This window comes from Somniosus microcephalus, chromosome 12, assembly GCF_052327205.1.
Source record: "Somniosus microcephalus isolate GS21.2 chromosome 12, FLI_Smic_1.0, whole genome shotgun sequence".
Lineage (NCBI taxonomy): Eukaryota > Metazoa > Chordata > Chondrichthyes > Squaliformes > Somniosidae > Somniosus > Somniosus microcephalus.
In genome coordinates, this window is record NC_140998.1 from 169,549,737 (window position 1) to 169,575,589 (window position 25,853).

A 25,853-nucleotide genomic window follows, 5' to 3' on the forward strand; every position below is an offset into this window, starting at 1 on the left:
CATTCACGACTGGATGTGGCAGGACTGCAGAGCTTTGATCTGGTCGGCTGATTGTGGGATCACTTAGCTCTGACTATAGCATGCTGCTTCCACTGTTTAGCATGCATGTAGTCCTGTGTTGCAGCTTCCCCAGGTTGGCACCTCATTTTTAGGTACGCCTGGTGCTGCTCCTGGCATGTTCTTCGGCACTCTTTATTGAACCAGGGTTGGTCCCCTGGCTTGATGGTAATGGTAGAGTGAGGGATATGCTGGGTCATGAGGCTACAGATTGTGATGGAATACAATTCTGTTGCTGATGGCCCACAGCACTTCATGGATGCCCAGTTTTGAGCTGCTAGATCTGTTCTGAATCTATCCCATTTAGCACGGTGGTAGCGCCACACAACACTGTGTCCTCAGTGTGAAGACGGGACTTCGTCTCCACAAGAACTGTGCGGTGGTTATTCCTACCAATGCTGTCATGGACAGATGCATCTGCGACAGGTAGATTGGTGAGGACGAGGTCAAGTAGGTTTTTCCCTCGTGTTGGTTCTCTCACCACCTGTTGCAGGCCCAGACTGGCAGTTATGTCCTTCAAGACTCAGCCAGCTCGGTCATTGGTGGTGCTACCGAGCCACTCTTAGTGATGGACATTGATGTCCCCCACCCAGAGTACATTCTGTCCCCTTGCTACCCTCGGTGCTTCTGTCCAAGTGGTGTTTAACATGGAGGAGTACTGATTCATCAGCTGAGGGAGGGCGGTAGGTGGTAATCAGCAGAAGGTTTCCTTGCCCATGCTTGACCTGAAGCCATGAGACTTCATGGGGTCTGGAGTCAATGTTGAGGACTCCCAGGGCTACTCCCTCCTGACTGTATACCACTGTGCCGCCACCCCTGGTGGGTCAGTCCTGCCAGTGGGTCAGGACATACCCAGGGATGGTGGCGGAGGAGTTGGGACATTGGCTGAAGGGTATGATTCTGTGAGTATGACTGTGTCAGGCTGTTGCTTGACTAGTCTGTGGGACAGCTCTCCCCATTTTGGCACATGTCCCCAGATGTTAGTGAGGAGGACTTTGCAGGGTTGACTGGGCTGGGTGTGCCGTTGTCGTGTCCGAAGCCGTCCTTAGGTCAATGCTGGGTGGTCCATCTGGTTTTGTTCTTATTATTTTGTTTCGTAGCGGTTTGTTACAACCGAGTGGCTTGCTAGGCCATTTCAGAGAGCAGTTAAGAGTCAACCACATTGCTGTGGGTCTGGAGTCATATATAGGCCAGACCAGATAAGGACGGCAGATTTCCTTCCCTATAGGAAGATCATTAGTGAACCAGGTGGGTTTTTACAACAATCCGATCGTTTCATGGTCACCATTAGTGATACTAGCTTTTTATTCCAGATTTATTTAATTGAATTTAAATTCCCCAGCTGCCGTGGTGGGATTATGAACTCATGTTTGATGGATGCTTAGTTCAGTCCTCTGGTTACTAGCCCAGTAACATCACCACTATGCTACCGTTCCTGTAGTTGATGCTCACTAAGGTTGGTCATGACCTAGGCGACGGCCGCTAACTCTGCTGCTTGGGCCGGGAGAGTGGGTGGCAACTTTAGGGAGATTTCCTGTCCTGTCTCACTTCCATCACTTGGCTCCAGCCGTCTACGAAGATTTAGGTAGAATGGGAGATTTCTCCTGCCCTGATCGGGCCTCTGTTGGTACAGCCGTTCGCCCTGATACAGGAGATCGCCAGCTGGGCGTGGCGGGCCTTGGGTACATTTCAGTGTGATATCTTTCCCTACTTTTTGTGGATAGGACATACCTGTGCAATTTTCCACTTTTTCGGGTAGATGCCAGTGTTGTAGCTGTTGCTGGAACAGCTTGGCTAGAGGCGCGGCTAGTTCTGGAGCACAAGTCTTCAGCACTACAGCTCCCTGCTCTGTCCCGGGATTCTCCCTGCTCTGTCTCGGGATTCTCCCTGCTCTGTCCCGGGATTCTCCCTGCTCTCTCCGGGATTCGCCCTACTCTGTCCCGGGATTCTCCCTGCTCTCTCCGGGATTCTCTCTGCTCTGTTTCCAGCTTTGACAGTCTGCCCTCCCTGCGTGCACAACTTCACATCTGAATCCCATCCTGGTTTTACAGAAAAATTCAATTAATACATTTATTTACAATGAAACAGAAATATAAAATACAAATGTTCAGCAAACACTCCAAGTACAGTATAAGAAATACAATGGGAATAAAGTCCATAATGAGCTCGTAATCCTTTGCAAAAAGGTCTGCTGGAAAGTGAAAGTCTGGTTTTGAGAGACTTGGTTGTTGGTAAGGGAGAGTCAGTCAGGTGTGTTATCTGGGGTGACCGTGCCCTGTCGCAAGTCGAGATTTCACACGCAGTCTTCTGCTGAGCAAATCACTAGGTTTTCGGAAATGCTCCAAAACATTTCAAAACATCCGTTTTAACCTCTTCATTCTGTTAAAGTCAGGTTTTCCAATGAACTTGTTATTTCCTTCGTATCACCTCATGGGCTGTGAAGGTTTTTGGGATGTCCTGAGGTTGTGAAAGACGCAATATAAATGGAAGGTCTTCTTTATCTATAGATACCGTACAGATATACACACAGGAGTACAGTTACACGGGATACGCACCACGTACAATCGGAAAATACATCTCTGCCTGCAAAGATGCCCAGGGTTCACTCTTTTCCAGGCAAATGGGCACGTTCACCAAGTGTAAAAAGAAATTCACAAGGAACCAACACCCAGCTCTTCGAGATTACTAGAAATCACTTTGCTGTTTACAGCAATGCCGCTACCAGCAAACTAAAACAACGAACCAAACTGATCTCAGGTCAGAAACCTTGTCTGCTCATAAATTAAATATTAAACACATGATTCAATATTTGCGACAGATGAAGTTTGAGGCAGTGCTTCGATCCTTATCCAATGGGCACTGCGAGGAAGTGCGTGTTTTCCCGCCCACATGAGGTTTTCCATAGTTTCTGGGTCCAACTCGCAGTCCCTGGGCCAGTGACCCCAGGCTCCAACCCTCCAAGCCCCAGGCAGTCCCTGGGCCAGTGACCCCAGACTCCAACCCTCCAAGCCCAGGCAGTCCCTGGGCCAGTGACCCCAGGCTCCAACCCTCCAAGCCCAGGCAGTCCCTTGGCCAGTGACCCCAGGCTCCAACCCTCCAAGCCCCAGGCAGTCCCTGGGCCAGTGACCCCAGACTCCAACCCTCCAAGCCCCAGGCAGTCCCTGGGCCAGTGACCCAGGCTCCAACCCTCCAAGCCCAGGCAGTCCCTGGGCCAGTGACCCCAGGCTCCAACCCGCCAAGCCCCAGGCAGTCCCTGGGCCAGTGACCCAGGCTCCAACCCACCAAGCCCAGGCAGTCCCTGGGCCAGTGACCCCAGACTCCAACCCTCCAAGCCCCAGGCAGTCCCTGGGCCAGTGACCCAGGCTCCAACCCTCCAAGCCCAGGCAGTCCCTGGGCCAGTGACCCAGGCTCCAACCCTCCAAGCCCAGGCAGTCCCTGGGCCAGTGACCCCAGGCTCCAACCCTCCAAGCCCAGGCAGTCCCTGGGCCAGTGACCCCAGGCTCCAACCCTCCAAGCCCCAGGCAGTCCCTGGGCCAGTGACCCCAGGCTCCAACCCACCAAGCCCAGGCAGTCCCTGGGCCAGTGACCCCAGGCTCCAACCCTCCAAGCCCAGGCAGTCCCTTGGCCAGTGACCCCAGGCTCCAACCCTCCAAGCCCCAGGCAGTCCCTGGGCTAGTGACCCCAGGCTCCAACCCTCCAAGCCCCAGGCAGTCCCTGGGCCAGTGACCCCAGACTCCAACCCTCCAAGCCCAGGCAGTCCCTGGGCCAGTGACCCCAGGCTCCAACCCACCAAGCCCAGGCAGTCCCTGGGCCAGTGACCCCAGGCTCCAACCCTCCAAGCCCAGGCAGTCCCTTGGCCAGTGACCCCAGGCTCCAACCCTCCAAGCCCCAGGCAGTCCCTGGGCCAGTGACCCAGGCTCCAACCCTCCAAGCCCAGGCAGTCCCTGGGCCAGTGACCCAGGCTCCAACCCACCAAGCCCAGGCAGTCCCTGGGCCAGTGACCCCAGGCTCCAACCCTCCAAGCCCAGGCAGTCCCTGGGCCAGTGACCCCAGGCTCCAACCCACCAAGCCCAGGCAGTCCCTGGGCCAGTGACCCCAGGCTCCAACCCTCCAAGCCCAGGCAGTCCAGTCTTAAGTAAAAGCAAAAAAAAAATGCTGGAAATACTCAGCAGGTCAGGCAGCATCTGTAGAGAGAGAAAGAGAGCTAACGTTTCAGGTCGATGACCTTTCATCAGATGAAAGGTCATGATGAAAGGTCACCGACCTGAAACGTTAACTCTGCTGCCCTCTCCACAGATGCTGCCTGACCTGCTGAGTGTTTCCAGCATTATTTGTTTTTATTTCAGATTTCCAGCATCCGCCGTGTTTCGCTTTTGCATTACAGTCCAGTCTTCTTTGTGCTTGTGTGTCGCACTCACTGGCCTGCGTTGTTTGAACGTCAGGAGCCTGGAGGTTTGGAAAGGGCTGGTCTTAGTCAGAAATCAGAACCCCAAGATCTACTAGTATCAGAAACATGAGCGATGTGCAAATTCATTGGAGACGTGGATTTAAAGACTTCCCATGGGCCCGAGGTTCAGTGATACTAACCTGTGAGCTTCAAGGAGGCCTAAAGCTGAGATACTCCTAATGCCCATTATTTCTAGATCATGGTGCGAGCAGGATGAAGACTCTGGGTGAGGGTTGGTGAGTGAGGCTTAGCGTGGGTAACGGGGACACTGCCCCCGCAATGGTCCTCATCCTTTAGCTGTGTCTGTATCACTCTGCAGTTCTTAGGGTAGGCAATGAGCATGTTTATACATAGGGCCTTCTCACAGCACCTCAGTGAATTACTTTGGGAGTTCAGCGTCTGTTGTGCATTTAAAAGCCTTCTAATTGATGTTTCAGGACAGCAAGTGCACAAAGACCGAGGGGCAGCCTGAGAACACAGCTATATACTGCCACCTACTGCAACACTGGGTAATGGGCAGAGGGCCAAGTGCCGAGACACTGTCTGGCACGCTTCCTCAGTGTCTGCAAGTCTGCTGAACAGCCATTGCCCAGGGAGCAGCTTTCAGAAGTGTTACAGGAGCACGGCGCAGCCTTCACAATGACTGCAAATATCCTGTGGACACAGGGACAAAACACAACAGAGGTCAGCTTGCATCTGTGGAACTGTACCCCAGTGAGGCTCAGTGTGTGTGGAACTGTACCCCAGTGAGAGTCAGTGTGTGTGAAACTGTACCCCAGTGAGGGTCAGTGTGTGTGGAACTGTACCCCAGTGAGGGTCAGTGTCTGTGGAACTGTACCCCAGTGAGGGTCAGTGTCTGTGGAACTGTACCCCAGTGAGGGTCAGTGTCTGTGGAACTGTACCCCAGTGAGAGTCAGTGTGTGTGGAACTGTACCCCAGTGAGAGTCAGTGTGTGTGGAACTGTACCCCAGTGAGGGTCAGTGTGTGTGGAACTCAGCCCCAGTCAGAGAGTCAGTGTCTGTGGAACTGCACCCCAGTGTGGGTCAGTGTGTGTGGAACTGTACCCCAGTGAGTGTCAGTGTGTGGGGAACTGTACCCCAGTGAGAGTCAGTGTCTGTGGAACAGTACACCAGTGAGGGTCAGTGTCTGTGGAACTGTACCCCAGTGAGAGTCAGTGTGTGTGGAACTGTACCCCAGTGAGAGTCAGTGTGTGTGGAACTGTACCACAGTGAGAGTCAGTGCCTGTGGAACAGTACCCCAGTGAGGGTCAGTGTCTGTGTAACTGTACCCCAGTGAGGGTCAGTGCGTGTGGAAATGTACACCAGTGAGGGTCAGTGACTGTAGAACCTGTACCCAAGTGAGGGTCAGTGTGTGTGGAACCCATACCCCAGTGAGGGTCAGTGTCTGTGGAACAGTACCCCAGTGAGGGTCAGTGTGTGTGGAACTGTACCCCAGTGAGTGTCAGTGTGTGGGGAACTGTACCCCAGTGAGAGTCAGTGTGTGTGGAACTGTACCACAGTGAGAGTCAGTGCCTGTGGAACAGTACCCCAGTGAGGGTCAGTGTCTGTGTAACTGTACCCCAGTGAGGGTCAGTGCGTGTGGAAATGTACACCAGTGAGGGTCAGTGACTGTAGAACCTGTACCCCAGTGAGGGTCAGTGTGTGTGGAACCCATACCCCAGTGAGGGTCAGTGTCTGTGGAACAGTACCCCAGTGAGGGTCAGTGTGTGTGGAACTGTACCCCAGTGAGGGTCAGTGTGTGTGGAACTGTACCCCAGTGAGGGTCAGTCTCTGTGGAACTGTACCTCAGTCAGGGTCAATGTCTGTGGAACTGTACCCCAGTGAGAGTCAGTGTCTGTGGAACTGTACCCCAGTGAGGGTCAGTGTCTGTGGAACTGTACCCCAGTGAGGGTCAGTGTGTGTGGAACTGTACCCCAGTGAGGGTCAGTGTGTGTGGAACTGTACCACAGTGAGAGTCAGTGTGTGTGGAACTGTACCACAGTGAGAGTCAGTGCCTGTGGAACAGTACCCCAGTGACGGTCAGTGTCTGTGTAACTGTACCCCAGTGAGGGTCAGTGCGTGTGGAAATGTACACCAGTGAGGGTCAGTGACTGTAGAACCTGTACCCCAGTGAGGGTCAGTGTGTGTGGAACCCATACCCCAGTGAGGGTCAGTGTCTGTGGAACAGTACCCCAGTGAGGGTCAGTGTGTGTGGAACTGTACCCCAGTGAGGGTCAGTGTGTGTGGAACTGTACCCCAGTGAGGGTCAGTGTGTGTGGAAATGTACACCAGTGAGGGTCAGTCTCTGTGGAACTGTACCCCAGTCAGGGTCAATGTCTGTGGAACTGTACCCCAGTGAGGGTCAGTGTCTGTGGAACTGTACCCCAGTGAGAGTCAGTGTGTGTGGAACTCTACCCCAGTGAGGGTTAGTGTCTGTGGAACTGTACCGCAGTGTGAGTCAGTGTCTGTGGAACTGTACCCCAGTGAGGGTCAATGTCTGTGGAACTGTACCCCAGTGAGGGACAGTGTGTGTGGAATTGTACCCCAGTGAGGGTCAGTGTGTGTGGAACTGTACCCCAGTGCGGGTCAATGTGTGTGGAACTGTACCACAGTGAGGGTCAGTGTCAGTGTAACTGTACCCCAGTGAGGGTCAATGTCTGTGGAACTGTACCCCAGTGAGGGTCAGTGTCTGTGGAACTGTACCCCAGTGAGGGTCAGTGTCTGTGGAACTGTACCCCAGTGAGGGTCAGTGTGTATGGAACTGTACCCCAGTGAGAGTCAGTGTCTATGGAACTCAACCCCAGTGAGAGTCAGTGTCTGTGGAACTGTACCCCAGTGAGGGTCAGTGTGTGTGGAACTGTACCCCAGTGAGAGTCAGTGTGCGTGGAACTGTACCCCAGTGAGGGTCAGTGTGTGTGGAACTGTACCCCAGTGAGGGTCAGTGTGTGTGGAACTGTACCCCAGTGAGGGTCAGTGTGTGTGGAACTATACCCCAGTGAGAGTCAGTGTGTGTGGAACTGTACCCTAGTGCGGTCAGTGTGTGTGGAACAGTACCCCAGTGAGGGTCAGTGTCTGTAGAACTGTACCCCAGTGAGGGTCAGTGTCTGTGGAACTGTACCCCAGTGAGGGTCAGTGTGTGTGGAACTGTACCCCAGTGAGGGTCAGTGTGTGTGGAACTGTACCCCAGTGAGGGTCAGTGTGTGTGGAACTGTACCCCAGTGAGGGTCAGTGTGTGTGGAACTGTACCCCAGTGAGAGTCAGTGTGTGTGGAACTGTACCCCAGTGAGAGTCAGTGTGTGTGGAACTGTACCACAGTGAGAGTCAGTGCCTGTGGAACAGTACCCCAGTGAGGGTCAGTGTCTGTGTAACTGTACCCCAGTGAGGGTCAGTGCGTGTGGAAATGTACACCAGTGAGGGTCAGTGACTGTAGAACCTGTACCCCAGTGAGGGTCAGTGTGTGTGGAACCCATACCCCAGTGAGGGTCAGTGTCTGTGGAACAGTACCCCAGTGAGGGTCAGTGTGTGTGGAACTGTACCCCAGTGACGGTCAGTGTGTGTGGAACTGTACCCCAGTGAGGGTCAGTCTCTGTGGAACTGTACCCCAGTGAGGGTCAGTGTCTGTGGAACTGTACCCCAGTGAGGGTCAATGTCTGTGGAACTGTACCCCAGTGAGGGTCAGTGTCTGTGGAACTGTACCCCAGTCAGGGTCAATGTCTGTGGAACTGTACTCCAGTGAGGGTCAGTGTCTGTGGAACTGTACCCCAGTGAGAGTCAGTGTGTGTGGAACTCTACCCCAGTGAGGGTTAGTGTCTGTGGAACTGTACCGCAGTGAGAGTCAGTGTCTGTGGAACTGTACCCCAGTGAGGGTCAATGTCAGTGGAACTGTACCCCAGTGAGGGACAGTGTGTGTGGAATTGTACCCCACTGAGAGTCAGTGTGTGTGGAACTGTACCCCAGTGAGGGTCAGTGTGTGTGGAACTGTACCCCAGTGAGGGTCAGTGTGTGTGGAACTGTACCACAGTGAGAGTCAGTGTGTGTGGAACTGTACCACAGTGAGAGTCAGTGCCTGTGGAACAGTACCCCCGTGACGGTCAGTGTCTGTGTAACTGTACCCCAGTGAGGGTCAGTGCGTGTGGAAATGTACACCAGTGAGGGTCAGTGACTGTAGAACCTGTACCCCAGTGAGGGTCAGTGTGTGTGGAACCCATACCCCAGTGAGGGTCAGTGTCTGTGGAACAGTACCCCAGTGAGGGTCAGTGTGTGTGGAACTGTACCCCAGTGAGGGTCAGTGTGTGTGGAACTGTACCCCAGTGAGGGTCAGTGTGTGTGGAAATGTACACCAGTGAGGGTCAGTCTCTGTGGAACTGTACCCCAGTCAGGGTCAATGTCTGTGGAACTGTACCCCAGTGAGGGTCAGTGTCTGTGGAACTTTACCCCAGTGAGAGTCAGTGTGTGTGGAACTCTACCCCAGTGAGGGTTAGTGTCTGTGGAACTGTACCGCAGTGTGAGTCAGTGTCTGTGGAACTGTACCCCAGTGAGGGTCAATGTCTGTGGAACTGTACCCCAGTGAGGGACAGTGTGTGTGGAATTGTACCCCAGTGAGGGTCAGTGTGTGTGGAACTGTACCCCAGTGCGGGTCAATGTGTGTGGAACTGTACCACAGTGAGGGTCAGTGTCAGTGTAACTGTACCCCAGTGAGGGTCAATGTCTGTGGAACTGTACCCCAGTGAGGGTCAGTGTCTGTGGAACTGTACCCCAGTGAGGGTCAGTGTCTGTGGAACTGTACCCCAGTGAGGGTCAGTGTGTGTGGAACTGTACCCCAGTGAGAGTCAGTGTGCGTGGAACTGTACCCCAGTGAGGGTCAGTGTGTGTGGAACTGTACCCCAGTGAGGGTCAGTGTGTGTGGAACTGTACCCCAGTGAGGGTCAGTGTGTGTGGAACTATACCCCAGTGAGAGTCAGTGTGTGTGGAACTGTACCCTAGTGCGGTCAGTGTGTGTGGAACAGTACCCCAGTGAGGGTCAGTGTCTGTGGAACTGTACCCCAGTGAGGGTCAGTGTCTGTGGAACTGTACCCCAGTGAGGGTCAGTGTGTGTGGAACTGTACCCCAGTGAGGGTCAGTGTGTGTGGAACTGTACCCCAGTGAGGGTCAGTGTGTGTGGAACTGTACCCCAGTGAGGGTCAGTGTGTGTGGAACTGTACCCCAGTGAGAGTCAGTCTGTGTGGAACTGTACCCCAGTGAGAGTCAGTGTGTGTGGAACTGTACCACAGTGAGAGTCAGTGCCTGTGGAACAGTACCCCAGTGAGGGTCAGTGTCTGTGTAACTGTACCCCAGTGAGGGTCAGTGCGTGTGGAAATGTACACCAGTGAGGGTCAGTGACTGTAGAACCTGTACCCCAGTGAGGGTCAGTGTGTGTGGAACCCATACCCCAGTGAGGGTCAGTGTCTGTGGAACAGTACCCCAGTGAGGGTCAGTGTGTGTGGAACTGTACCCCAGTGACGGTCAGTGTGTGTGGAACTGTACCCCAGTGAGGGTCAGTCTCTGTGGAACTGTACCCCAGTGAGGGTCAGTGTCTGTGGAACTGTACCCCAGTGAGGGTCAATGTCTGTGGAACTGTACCCCAGTGAGGGTCAGTGTCTGTGGAACTGTACCCCAGTCAGGGTCAATGTCTGTGGAACTGTACTCCAGTGAGGGTCAGTGTCTGTGGAACTGTACCCCAGTGAGAGTCAGTGTGTGTGGAACTCTACCCCAGTGAGGGTTAGTGTCTGTGGAACTGTACCGCAGTGAGAGTCAGTGTCTGTGGAACTGTACCCCAGTGAGGGTCAATGTCAGTGGAACTGTACCCGAGTGAGGGACAGTGTGTGTGGAATTGTACCCCACTGAGAGTCAGTGTGTGTGGAACTGTACCCCAGTGAGGGTCAGTGTGTGTGGAACTGTACCCCAGTGCGGGTCAATGTGTGTGGAACTGTACCCCAGTGAGAGTCAGTGTCTGTGGAACTCAACCCCAGTGAGAGTCAGTGTCTGTCGAACTGTACCCCAGTGAGGGTCAGTGTGTGTGGAACTGTACCCCAGTGAGAGTCTGTGTGTGGAACTGTACCCCAGTGAGAGTCAGTGTCTGTGGAACAGTACACCAGTGAGGGTCAGTGTCTGTGGAACTGTACCCCAGTGAGGGTCAGTGTGTGTGGAACTGTACCCCAATGAGAGTCAGTGTGTGTGGAACTGTACCCCAGTGAGGGTCAGTGTGTGTGGAACTGTACCGCAGTGAGGGTCAGTGTGTGGAACAGTACCCCAGTGAGGGTCAGTGTGTGTGGAACAGTACCCCAGTGAGGGTCAGTGTCTGTGGAACTGTACCCCAGTGAGGGTCAGTGTGTGTGGAACTGTACCCCAGTGAGGGTCAGTGTGTGTGGAATTGTACCCCAGTGAGGGTGAGTGTGTGTGGAAATGTACACCAGTGAGGGTCAGTGACTGTAGAACCTGTACCCCAGTGAGGGTCAGTGTGTGTGGAACTGTACCCCAGTGAGAGTCAGTGTCCATGGAACTGTACCCCAGTGAGAGTCAGTGTCTGTGGAACTGTACCCCAGGGAGGGTCAATGTCTGTGGAACTGTACCCCAGTGAGGGTCAGTGTCTGTGGAACTGTACCCCAGTGAGAGTCAGTGTGTGTGGAACTGTACCCCAGTGAGAGTCAGTGTCTGTGGAACTGTACCCCAGTGAGGGTCAGTGTGTGTGGAAATGTACACCAGTGAGGGTCAGTCTCTGTGGAACTGTACCCCAGTCAGGGTCAATATCTGTGGAACTGTACCCCAGTGAGGGTCAGTGTCTGTGGAACTGTACCCCAGTGAGAGTCAGTGTGTGTGGAACTCTACCCCAGTGAGGGTTAGTGTCTGTGGAACTGTACCGCAGTGAGAGTCAGTGTCTGTGGAACTGTACCCCAGTGAGGGTCAATGTCTGTGGAACTGTACCCCAGTGAGGGACAGTGTGTGTGGAATTGAACCCCACTGAGAGTCAGTGTGTGTGGAACTGTACCCCAGTGAGGGTCAGTGTGTGTGGAACTGTACCCCAGTGCGGGTCAATGTGTGTGGAACTGTACCACAGTGAGGGTCAATGTGTGTGGAACTGTACCACAGTGAGGGTCAGTGTGTGTGGAACTGTACCCCAGTGAGAGTCAGTGCCTGTGGAACAGTACCCCAGTGAGGGTCAGTGTCAGTGTAACTGTACCCCAGTGAGGGTCAGTGTCTGTGGAACTGTACCCCAGTGAGGGTCAGTGTGTATGGAACTGTACCCCAGTGAGAGTCAGTGTCTGTGGAACTGCACCCCAGTGAGGGTCAATGTCTGTGGAACTGTACCACAGTGAGAGTCAGTGTGTGTGGAACTCAACCCCAGTGAGAGTCAGTGTCTGTGGAACTGTACCCCAGTGAGAGTCAGTGTCTGTGGAACTGTACCCCAGTGAGGGTCAGTGTCTGTGTAACTGTACCCCAGTGAGAGTCTGTGTGTGGAACTGTACCCCAGTGAGAGTCAGTGTGTGTGGAACTGTACCCCAGTGAGAGTCTGTGTGTGGAACTGTACCCCAGTGAGAGTCAGTGTCTGTGGAACAGTACACCAGTGAGGGTCAGTGTCTGTGGAACTGTACCCCAGTGAGGGTCAGTGTCTGTGGAACTGTACCCCAGTGAGGGTCAGTGTCTGTGGAACTGTACCCCAGTGAGGGTCAGTGTGTGGAACAGTACCCCAGTGAGGGTCAGTGTGTGTGGAACTGTACCCCAGTGAGGGTCAGCGTCTGTGGAACTGTACCCCAGTGAGGGTCAGTGTGTGTGGAACAGTACCCCAGTGAGGGTCAGTGTCTGTGGAACTGTACCCCAGTGAGGGTCAGTGTGTGTGGAACTGTACCCCAGTGAGGGTCAGGGTGTGTGGAATTGTACCCCAGTGAGGGTCAGTGTGTGTGGAATTGTACCCCAGTGAGGGTCAGTGTGTGTGGAAATGTACACCAGTGAGGGTCAGTGACTGTAGAACCTGTACCCCAGTGAGGGTCAGTGTGTGTGGAACCCGTACCCCAGTGAGAGTCAGTGTGTGTGGAACTGTACCCCAGTGAGAGTCAGTGTCCGTGGAACTGTACCACAGTGAGAGTCAGTGCCTGTGGAACAGTACCCCAGTGAGGGTCAGTGTCTGTGTAACTGTACCCCAGTGAGAGTCAGTGTGTGTGGAACTGTACCACAGTGAGGGTCAGTGTGTGTGGAACCCGTACCCCAATGAGGGTCAGTGTGTGTGGAACTGTACCCCAGTGAGAGTCAGTGTCTGTGGAACTGTACCCCAGTGAGGGTCAGAGTGTGTGTAACTGTACCCCAGTGAGGGTCAGTGTGTGTGTAACTGTACCCCAGTGAGAGTCAGTGTCTGTGGAACGGTACACCAGTGAGGGTCAGTGTGTGTGGAACTGTACCCCAGTGAGGGTCAGTGTGTGTGGAACTGTACCCCAGTGAGGGTCAGTGTGTGTGGAACTGTACCCCAGTGAGGGTGAGTGTGTGTGGAACTGTACCCCAGTGTGGGTCAGTGTGTGTGGAACTCAACCCCAGTGAGAGTCAGTGTGTGTGGAACAGTACCCCAGTGAGGGTCAGTGTCTGTGGAACTGTACCCCAGTGAGGGTCAGTGTCTGTGGAACTGTACCCCAGTGAGAGTCAGTATCTGTGGAACAGTACACCAGTGAGGGTCAGTGTCTGTGGAACTGTACCCCAGTGAGTGTCAGTGTCTGTGGAACTGTACCCCAGTGAGGGTCAGCGTCTGTGGAACTGTACCCCAGTGAGGGTCAGCGTCTGTGGAACTGTACCCCAGTGAGGGTCAGTGTGTGTGGAACTGTACCCCAGTGAGAGTCAGTGTCTGTGCAACTCTACCCCAGAGAGAGTGGAACAGTACCCCAGTGAGGGTCAGTGTCTGTGGAACTGTACCCGAGTGAGGGTCAGTGTGTGTGGAACTGTACCCCAGTGAGGGTCAGTGTCTGTGGAACTGTACCCCAGTGAGGGTCAGTGTCTGTGGAACTGTACCCCAGTGAGGGTCAGTGTGTGTAGAAATGTACACCAGTGAGGGTCAGTGACTGTAGAACCTGTATCCCAGTGAGGGTCAGTGTGTGTGGAACCCGTACCCCAGTGAGAGTCAGTGTATGTGGAACTGTACCCCAGTGAGAGTCAGTGTGTGTGGAACTGTACCCCAGTGAGAGTCAGTGTCTGTGGAACTGTACCCCAGTGAGAGTCAGTTTGTGTGGAACAGTACCCCAGTGAGGGTCAGTGTCTGTGGAACTGTACCCCAGTGAGGGTCAGTGTGTGTGGAACTGTACCCCAGTGAGAGTCAGTGTCTGTGGAACTGTGCCCCAGTGAGGGTCAGTGTGTGTGGAACTGTACCCCAGTGAGAGTCAGTGTGTGTGGAACTGTACCCCAGTGAGGGTCAGTGTGTGTGGAACTGTACCCCAGTGAGGGTCAGTGTGTGTGGAACTGTACCCCAGTGAGGGTCAGTGTGTGTGGAACTATACCCCAGTGAGAGTCAGTGTGTGTGGAACTGTACCCTAGTGCGGTCAGTGTGTGTGGAACAGTACCCCAGTGAGGGTCAGTGTCTGTGGAACTGTACCCCAGTGAGGGTCAGTGTCTGTGGAACTGTACCCCAGTGAGTGTCAGTGTCTGTGGAACTGTACCCCAGTGAGGGTCAGTGTGTGGAACAGTACCCCAGTGAGGGTCAGTGTGTGTGGAACTGTACCCCAGTGAGGGTCAGCGTCTGTGGAGCTGTACCCCAGTGAGGGTCAGTGTGTGTGGAACAGTACCCCAGTGAGGGTCAGTGTCTGTGGAACTGTACCCCAGTGAGGGTCAGTGTGTGTGGAACTGTACCCCAGTGAGGGTCAGTGTGTGTGGAATTGTACCCCAGTGAGGGTCAGTGTATGTGGAAATGTACACCAGTGAGGGTCAGTGACTGTAGAACCTGTACCCCAGTGAGGGTCAGTGTGTGTGGAACCCGTACCCCAGTGAGAGTCAGTGTGTGTGGAACTGTACCCCAGTGAGAGTCAGTGTCCGTGGAACTGTACCCCAGTGAGGGTCAGTGTGTGTGGAACTCAACCCCAGTGAGAGTCAGTGTCTGTGGAACTGTACCCCAGGGAGGGTCAATGTCTGTGGAACTGTACCCCAGTGAGGGTCAGTGTCTGTGGAACTGTACCCCAGTGAGAGTCAGTGTGTGAGGAACTGTACCCCAGTGAGAGTCAGTGTGTGTGGAACTGCACCCCAGTGAGAGTCAGTGTGTGTGGAACTGTACCACAGTGAGAGTCAGTGCCTGTGGAACAGTACCCCAGTGAGAGTCAGTGTCTGTGTAACTGTACCCCAGTGAGAGTCAGTGTGTGTGGAACTGTACCACAGTGAGGGTCAGTGTGTGTGGAACCCGTACCCCAATGAGGGTCAGTGTGTGTGGAACTGTACCCAAGTGAGAGTCAGTGTCTGTGGAACTGTACCCCAGTGAGGGTCAGAGTGTGTGTAACTGTACCCCAGTGAGGGTCAGTGTGTGTGTAACTGTACCCCAGCGAGAGTCAGTGTCTGTGGAACGGTACACCAGTGAGCGTCAGTGTGTGTGGAACTGTACACCAGTGAGAGTCAGTGTGTGTGGAATGGTACCCCAGTGAGGGTCAGTGTGTGTGGAACAGTACCCCAGTGAGGGTCAGTGTCTGTGGAACTGTACCCTAGTGAGGGTCAATGTCTATGGAACTGTACCCCAGTGAGGGTCAGTGTCTGTGGAACTGTACCCCAGTGAGAGTCAGTATCTGTGGAACAGTACACCAGTGAGGGTCAGTGTCTGTGGAACTGTACCCCAGTGAGTGTCAGTGTCTGTGGAACAGTACCACAGTGAGGGTCAGTGTGTGTGGAACTGTACCCCAGTGAGGGTCAGCGTCTGTGGAACTGTACCCCAGTGAGGGTCAGTGTGTGTGGAACTGTACCCCAGTGAGAGTCAGTGTCTGTGCAGCTCTACCCCAGAGAGAGTGGAACAGTACCCCAGTGAGGGTCAGTGTCTGTGGAACTGTACCCGAGTGAGGGTCAGTGTGTGTGGAACTGTACCCCAGTGAGGGTCAGTGTCTGTGGAGCTGTACCCCAGTGAGGGTCAGTGTCTGTGGAACTGTACCCCAGTGAGGGTCAGTGTGTGTGGAACCAGTACCCCAGTGAGAGTCAGTGTATGTGGAACTGTACCACAGTGAGAGTCAGTGTCTGTGGAACTGTACCCCAGTGAGAGTCAGTTTGTGTGGAACAGTACCCCAGTGAGGGTCAGTGTCTGTGGAACTGTACCCCAGTGAGGGTCAGTGTATGTGGAACTGTACCCCAGTGAGAGTCAGTGTCTGTGGAATGGTACCCCAGTGAGGGTCAGTGTGTGTGGAACTGTACCCCAGTGAGAGTCAGTGTGTGTGGAACTGTGCCCCAGTGAGGGTCAGTGTGTGTGGAACTGTACCCCAGTGAGGGTCAGTGTGTGTGGAATTGTACCCCACTGAGAGTCAGTGTGTGTGGAACTGTACCCCAGTGAGAGTCAGTGTGTGTGGAACTGTACCCCAGTGAGGGTCAGTGTGTGTGGAACTATACCCCAGTGAGAGTCAGTGTGTGTGGAACTGTACCCTAGTGCGGTCAGTGTGTGTGGAACAGTACCCCAGTGAGGGTCAGTGTCTGTGGAACTGTACCCCAGTGAGGGTCAGTGTCTGTGGAACTGTACCCCAGTGAGTGTCAGTGTCTGTGGAACTGTACCCCAGTGAGGGTCAGTGTGTGTGGAACTGTACCCCAGTGAGGGTCAGCGTCTGTGGAGCTGTACCCCAGTGAGGGTCAGTGTGTGTGGAACAGTACCCTAGTGAGGGTCAGTGTGTGTGGAACTGTACCCCAGTGAGGGTGAGTGTGTGTGGAACTGTACCCCAGTGAGGGTCAGTGTGTGTGGAACTCAACCCCAGTGAGAGTCAGTGTGTGTGGAACAGTACCCCAGTGAGGGTCAGTGTCTGTGGAACTGTACCCCAGTGAGGGTCAGTGTCTGTGGAACTGTACCCCAGTGAGAGTCAGTATCTGTGGAACAGTACACCAGTGAGGGTCAGTGTCTGTGGAACTGTACCCCAGTGAGTGTCAGTGTCTGTGGAACTGTACCCCAGTGAGGGTCAGCGTCTGTGGAACTGTACCCCAGTGAGGGTCAGCGTCTGTGGAACTGTACCCCAGTGAGGGTCAGTGTTTGTGGAACTGTACCCCAGTGAGAGTCAGTGTCTGTGCAACTCTACCCCAGAGAGAGTGGAACAGTACCCCAGTGAGGGTCAGTGTCTGTGGAACTGTACCCGAGTGAGGGTCAGTGTGTGTGGAACTGTACCCCAGTGAGGGTCAGTGTCTGTGGAACTGTACCCCAGTGAGGGTCAGTGTCTGTGGAACTGTACCCCAGTGAGGGTCAGTGTGTGTAGAAATGTACACCAGTGAGGGTCAGTGACTGTAGAACCTGTATCCCAGTGAGGGTCAGTGTGTGTGGAACCCGTACCCCAGTGAGAGTCAGTGTATGTGGAACTGTACCCCAGTGAGAGTCAGTGTGTGTGGAACTGTACCCCAGTGAGAGTCAGTGTCTGTGGAACTGTACCCCAGTGAGAGTCAGTTTGTGTGGAACAGTACCCCAGTGAGGGTCAGTGTCTGTGGAACTGTACCCCAGTGAGGGTCAGTGTATGTGGAACTGTACCCCAGTGAGAGTCAGTGTCTGTGGAATGGTACCCCAGTGAGGGTCAGTGTGTGTGGAACTGTACCCCAGTGAGAGTCAGTGTGTGTGGAACTGCACCCCAGTGAGAGTCAGTGTGTGTGGAACTGTACCACAGTGAGAGTCAGTGCCTGTGGAACAGTACCCCAGTGAGAGTCAGTGTCTGTGTAACTGTACCCCAGTGAGAGTCAGTGTGTGTGGAACTGTACCACAGTGAGGGTCAGTGTGTGTGGAACCCGTACCCCAATGAGGGTCAGTGTGTGTGGAACTGTACCCAAGTGAGAGTCAGTGTCTGTGGAACTGTACCCCAGTGAGGGTCAGAGTGTGTGTAACTGTACCCCAGTGAGGGTCAGTGTGTGTGTAACTGTACCCCAGCGAGAGTCAGTGTCTGTGGAACGGTACACCAGTGAGCGTCAGTGTGTGTGGAACTGTACACCAGTGAGAGTCAGTGTGTGTGGAATGGTACCCCAGTGAGGGTCAGTGTGTGTGGAACAGTACCCCAGTGAGGGTCAGTGTCTGTGGAACTGTACCCTAGTGAGGGTCAATGTCTATGGAACTGTACCCCAGTGAGGGTCAGTGTCTGTGGAACTGTACCCCAGTGAGAGTCAGTATCTGTGGAACAGTACACCAGTGAGGGTCAGTGTCTGTGGAACTGTACCCCAGTGAGTGTCAGTGTCTGTGGAACAGTACCACAGTGAGGGTCAGTGTGTGTGGAACTGTACCCCAGTGAGGGTCAGCGTCTGTGGAACTGTACCCCAGTGAGGGTCAGTGTGTGTGGAACTGTACCCCAGTGAGAGTCAGTGTCTGTGCAGCTCTACCCCAGAGAGAGTGGAACAGTACCCCAGTGAGGGTCAGTGTCTGTGGAACTGTACCCGAGTGAGGGTCAGTGTGTGTGGAACTGTACCCCAGTGAGGGTCAGTGTCTGTGGAGCTGTACCCCAGTGAGGGTCAGTGTCTGTGGAACTGTACCCCAGTGAGGGTCAGTGTGTGTGGAACCAGTACCCCAGTGAGAGTCAGTGTATGTGGAACTGTACCACAGTGAGAGTCAGTGTCTGTGGAACTGTACCCCAGTGAGAGTCAGTTTGTGTGGAACAGTACCCCAGTGAGGGTCAGTGTCTGTGGAACTGTACCCCAGTGAGGGTCAGTGTATGTGGAACTGTACCCCAGTGAGAGTCAGTGTCTGTGGAATGGTACCCCAGTGAGGGTCAGTGTGTGTGGAACTGTACCCCAGTGAGAGTCAGTGTGTGTGGAACTGTGCCCCAGTGAGGGTCAGTGTGTGTGGAACTGTACCCCAGTGAGGGTCAGTGTGTGTGGAATTGTACCCCACTGAGAGTCAGTGTGTGTGGAACTGTACCCCAGTGAGAGTCAGTGTGTGTGGAACTGTACCCCAGTGAGGGTCAGTGTGTGTGGAACTATACCCCAGTGAGAGTCAGTGTGTGTGGAACTGTACCCTAGTGCGGTCAGTGTGTGTGGAACAGTACCCCAGTGAGGGTCAGTGTCTGTGGAACTGTACCCCAGTGAGGGTCAGTGTCTGTGGAACTGTACCCCAGTGAGTGTCAGTGTCTGTGGAACTGTACCCCAGTGAGGGTCAGTGTGTGGAACAGTACCCCAGTGAGGGTCAGTGTGTGTGGAACTGTACCCCAGTGAGGGTCAGCGTCTGTGGAGCTGTACCCCAGTGAGGGTCAGTGTGTGTGGAACAGTACCCTAGTGAGGGTCAGTGTGTGTGGAACTGTACCCCAGTGAGGGTGAGTGTTTGTGGAACTGTACCCCAGTGAGAGTCAGTGTCTGTGCAACTCTACCCCAGAGAGAGTGGAACAGTACCCCAGTGAGGGTCAGTGTCTGTGGAACTGTACCCGAGTGAGGGTCAGTGTGTGTGGAACTGTACCCCAGTGAGGGTCAGTGTCTGTGGAACTGTACCCCAGTGAGGGTCAGTGTCTGTGGAACTGTACCCCAGTGAGGGTCAGTGTGTGTAGAAATGTACACCAGTGAGGGTCAGTGACTGTAGAACCTGTATCCCAGTGAGGGTCAGTGTGTGTGGAACCCGTACCCCAGTGAGAGTCAGTGTATGTGGAACTGTACCCCAGTGAGAGTCAGTGTGTGTGGAACTGTACCCCAGTGAGAGTCAGTGTCTGTGGAACTGTACCCCAGTGAGAGTCAGTTTGTGTGGAACAGTACCCCAGTGAGGGTCAGTGTCTGTGGAACTGTACCCCAGTGAGGGTCAGTGTATGTGGAACTGTACCCCAGTGAGAGTCAGTGTCTGTGGAATGGTACCCCAGTGAGGGTCAGTGTGTGTGGAACTGTACCCCAGTGAGAGTCAGTGTGTGTGGAATTGTACCCCACTGAGAGTCAGTGTGTGTGGAACTGTACCCCAGTGAGAGTCAGTGTCTGTGGAACTGTGCCCCAGTGAGGGTCAGTGTGTGTGGAACTGTACCCCAGTGAGAGTCAGTGTGTGTGGAACTGTACCCCAGTGAGGGTCAGTGTGTGTGGAACTGTACCCCAGTGAGGGTCAGTGTGTGTGGAACTGTACCCCAGTGAGGGTCAGTGTGTGTGGAACTATACCCCAGTGAGAGTCAGTGTGTGTGGAACTGTACCCTAGTGCGGTCAGTGTGTGTGGAACAGTACCCCAGTGAGGGTCAGTGTCTGTGGAACTGTACCCCAGTGAGGGTCAGTGTCTGTGGAACTGTACCCCAGTGAGTGTCAGTGTCTGTGGAACTGTACCCCAGTGAGGGTCAGTGTGTGGAACAGTACCCTAGTGAGGGTCAGTGTGTGTGGAACTGTACCCCAGTGAGGGTCAGTGTATGTGGAAATGTACACCAGTGAGGGTCAGTGACTGTAGAACCTGTACCCCAGTGAGGGTCAGTGTGTGTGGAACCCGTACCCCAGTGAGAGTCAGTGTGTGTGGAACTGTACCCCAGTGAGAGTCAGTGTCCGTGGAACTGTACCCCAGTGAGGGTCAGTGTGTGTGGAACTCAACCCCAGTGAGAGTCAGTGTCTGTGGAACTGTACCCCAGGGAGGGTCAATGTCTGTGGAACTGTACCCCAGTGAGGGTCAGTGTCTGTGGAACTGTACCACAGTGAGATTCAGTGTGTGAGGAACTGTACCCCAGTGAGAGTCAGTGTGTGTGGAACTGCACCCCAGTGAGAGTCAGTGTGTGTGGAACTGTACCACAGTGAGAGTCAGTGCCTGTGGAACAGTACCCCAGTGAGGGTCAGTGTCTGTGTAACTGTACCCCAGTGAGAGTCAGTGTGTGTGGAACTGTACCACAGTGAGAGTCAGTGCCTGTGGAACAGTACCCCAGTGAGGGTCAGTGTCTGTGTAACTGTACCCCAGTGAGAGTCAGTGTGTGTGGAACTGTACCACAGTGAGGGTCAGTGTGTGTGGAACCCGTACCCCAATGAGGGTCAGTGTGTGTGGAACTGTACCCAAGTGAGAGTCAGTGTCTGTGGAACTGTACCCCAGTGAGGGTCAGAGTGTGTGTAACTGTACCCCAGTGAGGGTCAGTGTGTGTGTAACTGTACCCCAGCGAGAGTCAGTGTCTGTGGAACGGTACACCAGTGAGCGTCAGTGTGTGTGGAACTGTACACCAGTGAGAGTCAGTGTGTGTGGAATGGTACCCCAGTGAGGGTCAGTGTGTGTGGAACAGTACCCCAGTGAGGGTCAGTGTCTGTGGAACTGTACCCCAGTGAGGGTCAATGTCTATGGAACTGTACCCCAGTGAGGGTCAGTGTCTGTGGAACTGTACCCCAGTGAGAGTCAGTATCTGTGGAACAGTACACCAGTGAGGGTCAGTGTCTGTGGAACTGTACCCCAGTGAGGGTCAGCGTCTGTGGAACTGTACCCCAGTGAGGGTCAGTGTGTGTGGAACTGTACCCCAGTGAGAGTCAGTGTCTGTGCAGCTCTACCCCAGAGAGAGTGGAACAGTACCCCAGTGAGGGTCAGTGTCTGTGGAACTGTACCCGAGTGAGGGTCAGTGTGTGTGGAACTGTACCCCAGTGAGGGTCAGTGTCTGTGGAGCTGTACCCCAGTGAGGGTCAGTGTCTGTGGAACTGTACCCCAGTGAGGGTCAGTGTGTGTGGAACCAGTACCCCAGTGAGAGTCAGTGTATGTGGAACTGTACCACAGTGAGAGTCAGTGTCTGTGGAACTGTACCCCAGTGAGAGTCAGTTTGTGTGGAACAGTACCCCAGTGAGGGTCAGTGTATGTGGAACTGTACCCCAGTGAGAGTCAGTGTCTGTGGAATGGTACCCCAGTGAGGGTCAGTGTGTGTGGAACTGTACCCCAGTGAGAGTCAGTGTGTGTGGAACTGTGCCCCAGTGAGGGTCAGTGTGTGTGGAACTGTACCCCAGTGAGGGTCAGTGTGTGTGGAATTGTACCCCACTGAGAGTCAGTGTGTGTGGAACTGTACCCCAGTGAGAGTCAGTGTCCGTGGAACTGTACCCCAGTGAGGGTCAGTGTGTGTGGAACTCAACCCCAGTGAGTGTCAGTGTCTGTGGAACTGTACCCCAGTGAGGGTCAGTGTGTGTGGAACTGTACCCCAGTGAGAGTCAGTGTCTGTGGAACTGTACCACAGTGAGGGTCAATGTCTGTGGAACTGTACCCCAGTGAGAGTCAGTGTGTGTGGAACTGTACCCCAGTGAGGGTCAGTGTGTGTGGAACTGTACCCCAGTGAGAGTCAGTGTGTGTGGAACTGTCCCCCAGTGAGAGTCAGTGTCTGTGGAACTGCACCCCAGTGAGGGTCAGTGTGTGTGGAACTGTATCCTAGTGCGGTTACTGTGTGTGGAACTCTACCCCAGTGAGAGTCAGTGCCTGTGGAACAGTACCCCAGTGAGGGTCAGTGTCTGTGTAACTGTACCCCAGTGAGGGTCAGTGTCTGTGGAACTGTACCCCAGTGAGAGTCAGTGTCTGTGGAACAGTACCCCAGTGAGAGTCAGTGTCTGTGGAACTGTACCACAGTGAGTGTCAGTGTCTGTGGGACTGTACCCCAGTGAGAGTCAGTGTCTGTGGAACTGTACCCCAGTGAGAGTCAGTGTGCGTGGAACTGTATCCCAGTGAGAGTCAGTGTGTGTGGAACTGTACCCCAGTGAGAGTCAGTGTGTGTGGAACTGTACCCCAGTGAGGGCCAGTGTCTGTGGAACTGTACCCCAGTGAGAGTCAGTGTCCGTGGAACTGTACCCCAGTGAGAGTCAGTGTGTGTGCAACTGTACCCCAGTGAGTGTCAGTGTCTGTGCAACTCTACCCCAGTGAGGGTCAGTGTGTGTGGAACTGTACCGCAGTGAGAGTCAGTGTCTGTGCAACTCTACCCCAGTGAGGGTCAGTCTGTGTGGAACTGTACCCAAGTGAGAGTCAGTGTGTGTGGAACTGTACCCCAGTGAGAGTCAGTGTGTGTGCAACTCTACGCCAGTGAGGGTCAGTCTGTGTGGAACTGTAGCCCAATGAGGGTCAGTGTCTGTGGAATTGTACCCCAGCGAGAGTCAGTGTCTGTGGAACTGTACCCCAGTGAGAGTCAGTGTCTGTGCAACTCTACCCCACTGAGGGTCAGTGAGTGTGGAACTGTACCCCAGTGAGAGTCAGTGTCTGTGCAATTCTACCCCAGGGAGGGTCAGTGTGTATGGAACTGTACCCCAGTGAGGGTCAGTGTGTGTGGACCTGTACCCCAGTGAGAGTCAGTGTCTGTGGAACTGTACCCCAGTGAGAGTCAGTGTGTGTGGAACTGCACCCCAGTGAGAGTCAGTGTGCGTGGAACTGTATCCCAGTGAGAGTCAGTGTGTGTGGAACTGTACCCCAGTGAGAGTCAGTGTGTGTGGAACTGTACCCCAGTGAGGGCCAGTGTCTGTGGAACTGTACCCCAGTGAGAGTCAGTGTCCGTGGAACTGTACCCCAGTGAGAGTCAGTGTGTGTGCAACTGTACCCCAGTGAGAGTCAGTGTGTGTGGAACTGTACCCCAGTGAGTCCACGTCTGTGGAACTGTACCCCAGTGAGAGTCAGTGTCTGTGGAACTGTACCCCACTGATGGTCAGTGTCTGTGGAACTATACCCCAGTGAGAGTCAGTGTCTCTGGAACTGTACCCCAGTGAGAGTCAGTGTCTGTGGACCTGTACCCCAGTGAGAGTCAGTGTCCGTATAACGCTACCTCAGTGAGGGTCAGCGTCTGTGGAACTGTACCCCAGTGAGAGTCAGTATGTGTGGAACTGTACCCCAGTGAGAGTCAGTGTCTGTGGAAATGTACCCCAGTGAGGGTCAGTGTGTGTGGAACTGTACCCCAGTGAGAGTCAGTGTCCGTGGAACGCTACCCCAGTGAGGGTCAGCGTCTGTGGGACTGTACCCCAGTGAGAGTCAGCGTCTGTGCAACTGTGCCCCAGTCAGGGTCAGTGTCTGTGGAACTGTACCCCAGTGAGGGTCAGTCTCTGTGGAACTGTATCCCAATGAGGGTCAGCGTGTGTGGAACTGTACCCCACTGAGAGTCAGTGTCTGTGGAACTGTGCCCCAGTCAGGGTCAGTGTCTGTGGAACTGTACCCCAGTGAGAGTTAGTGTCTGTGGAACTGTACCCCAGTGAGGGTCTGTCTTTGTGGAACTGTACCCCAGTGAGGGTCAGTGTCTGTGGAACTGCACCCAGTGAGGATCAGTGTCTGTGGAACTGCACCCAGTGAGGCTCAGTGTCTGTGGAACTCTACCCCAGCGATGGTCAGTGTCTGTGGAACTGTACCCCAGTGAGTGTCAGTGGAACTGTACCCCAGTGAGGGTCAGTGTGTGTGGAACTGTACCCCAGTGAGGGTCAGCGTCTGTGGAACTGTACCCCAGTGAGGGTCAGTGTGTGTGCAACTGTACCCCAGTGAGAGTCAGTGTCTGTGCAGCTCTACCCCAGAGAGAGTGGAACAGTACCCCAGTGAGGGTCAGTGTCTGTGGAACTGTACCCGAGTGAGGGTCAGTGTGTGTGGAACTGTACCCCAGTGAGGGTCAGTGTCTGTGGAGCTGTACCCCAGTGAGGGTCAGTGTCTGTGGAACTGTACCACAGTGAGGGTCAGTGTGTGTGGAACCACTGTACCCCAGTGAGTCCACGTCTGTGGAACTGTACCCCAGTGAGAGTCAGTGTCTCTGGAACTGTACCCCAGTGAGAGTCAGTGTCTGTGGACCTGTACCCCAGTGAGAGTCAGTGTCCGTATAACGCTACCTCAGTGAGGGTCAGCGTCTGTGGAACTGTACCCCAGTGAGAGTCAGTGTGTGTGGAACTGTACCCCAGTGAGAGTCAGTGTCTGTGGAAATGTACCCCAGTGAGGGTCAGTGTGTGTGGAACTGTACCCCAGTGAGAGTCAGTGTGTGTGGAACTGTGCCCCAGTGAGGGTCAGTGTGTGTGGAACTGTACCCCAGTGAGGGTCAGTGTGTGTGGAATTGTACCCCACTGAGAGTCAGTGTGTGTGGAACTGTACCCCAGTGAGAGTCAGTGTCCGTGGAACTGTACCCCAGTGAGGGTCAGTGTGTGTGGAACTCAACCCCAGTGAGTGTCAGTGTCTGTGGAACTGTACCCCAGTGAGGGTCAGTGTGTGTGGAACTGTACCCCAGTGAGAGTCAGTGTCTGTGGAACTGTACCACAGTGAGGGTCAATTTCTGTGGAACTGTACCCCAGTGAGAGTCAGTGTCCGTATAACGCTACCTCAGTGAGGGTCAGCGTCTGTGGAACTGTACCCCAGTGAGAGTCAGTGTGTGTGGAACTGTACCCCAGTGAGAGTCAGTGTCTGTGGAAATGTACCCCAGTGAGGGTCAGTGTGTGTGGAACTGTACCCCAGTGAGAGTCAGTGTCCGTGGAACGCTACCCCAGTGAGGGTCAGCGTCTGTGGGACTGTACCCCAGTGAGAGTCAGCGTCTGTGCAACTGTGCCCCAGTCAGGGTCAGTGTCTGTGGAACTGTACCCCAGTGAGTGTCAGTCTCTGTGGAACTGTACCCCAGTGAGTGTCAGTCTCTGTGGAACTGTACCCCAGTGAGGGTCAGTCTCTGTGGAACTGTATCCCAATGAGGGTCAGCGAGTGTGGAACTGTACCCCACTGAGAGTCAGTGTCTGTGGAACTGTGCCCCAGTCAGGGTCAGTGTCTGTGGAACTGTACCCCAGTGAGAGTTAGTGTCTGTGGAACTGTACCCCAGTGAGGGTCTGTCTTTGTGGAAATGTACCCCAGTGAGGGTCAGTGTCTGTGGAACTGCACCCAGTGAGGATCAGTGTCTGTGGAACTGCACCCAGTGAGGCTCAGTGTCTGTGGAACTCTACCCCAGTGATGGTCAGCGTCTGTGGAACTGTACCCCAGTGAGGGTCAGTGTCTGTGGAACTGTACCCCAGTGAGGGTCAGTGTGTGTGGAACTGTACCCCAGTGAGAGTCAGTGTGTGTGGAACTGTGCCCCAGTGAGGGTCAGTGTGTGTGGAACTGTACCCCAGTGAGAGTCAGTGTCCGTGGAACTGTACCCCAGTGAGTGTCAGTGTGTGTGGAACTGTACCCCAGTGAGAGTCAGTGTCTGTGGAACTGGACCACAGTGAGGGTCAATGTCTGTGGAACTGTACCCCAGTGAGGGTCAGTTTCTGTGGAACTGTACCCCAGTGAGAGTCAATGTGTGTGGAACTCTACCCCAGTGAGGGTCAATGTGTGTGGAACTGTACCCCAG

At 54.3% G+C, this 25,853-nt stretch overlaps 1 protein-coding gene across 1 annotated transcript in view; it reads right to left on the minus strand.

Moving 5' to 3' along the window:
- Positions 1-2,113: 2,113 nt before the first annotated feature.
- Positions 2,114-25,853, minus strand: part of LOC147109713 (serine/threonine-protein kinase PAK 4-like) — a 137,830-nt gene continuing 114,090 nt past the window's right edge. The window contains exon 9 of the mRNA XM_086003827.1: positions 2,114-2,514. The gene's annotated coding sequence lies outside the window, so the exon portion shown is untranslated. The remainder of the gene's footprint in view (positions 2,515-25,853) is intronic.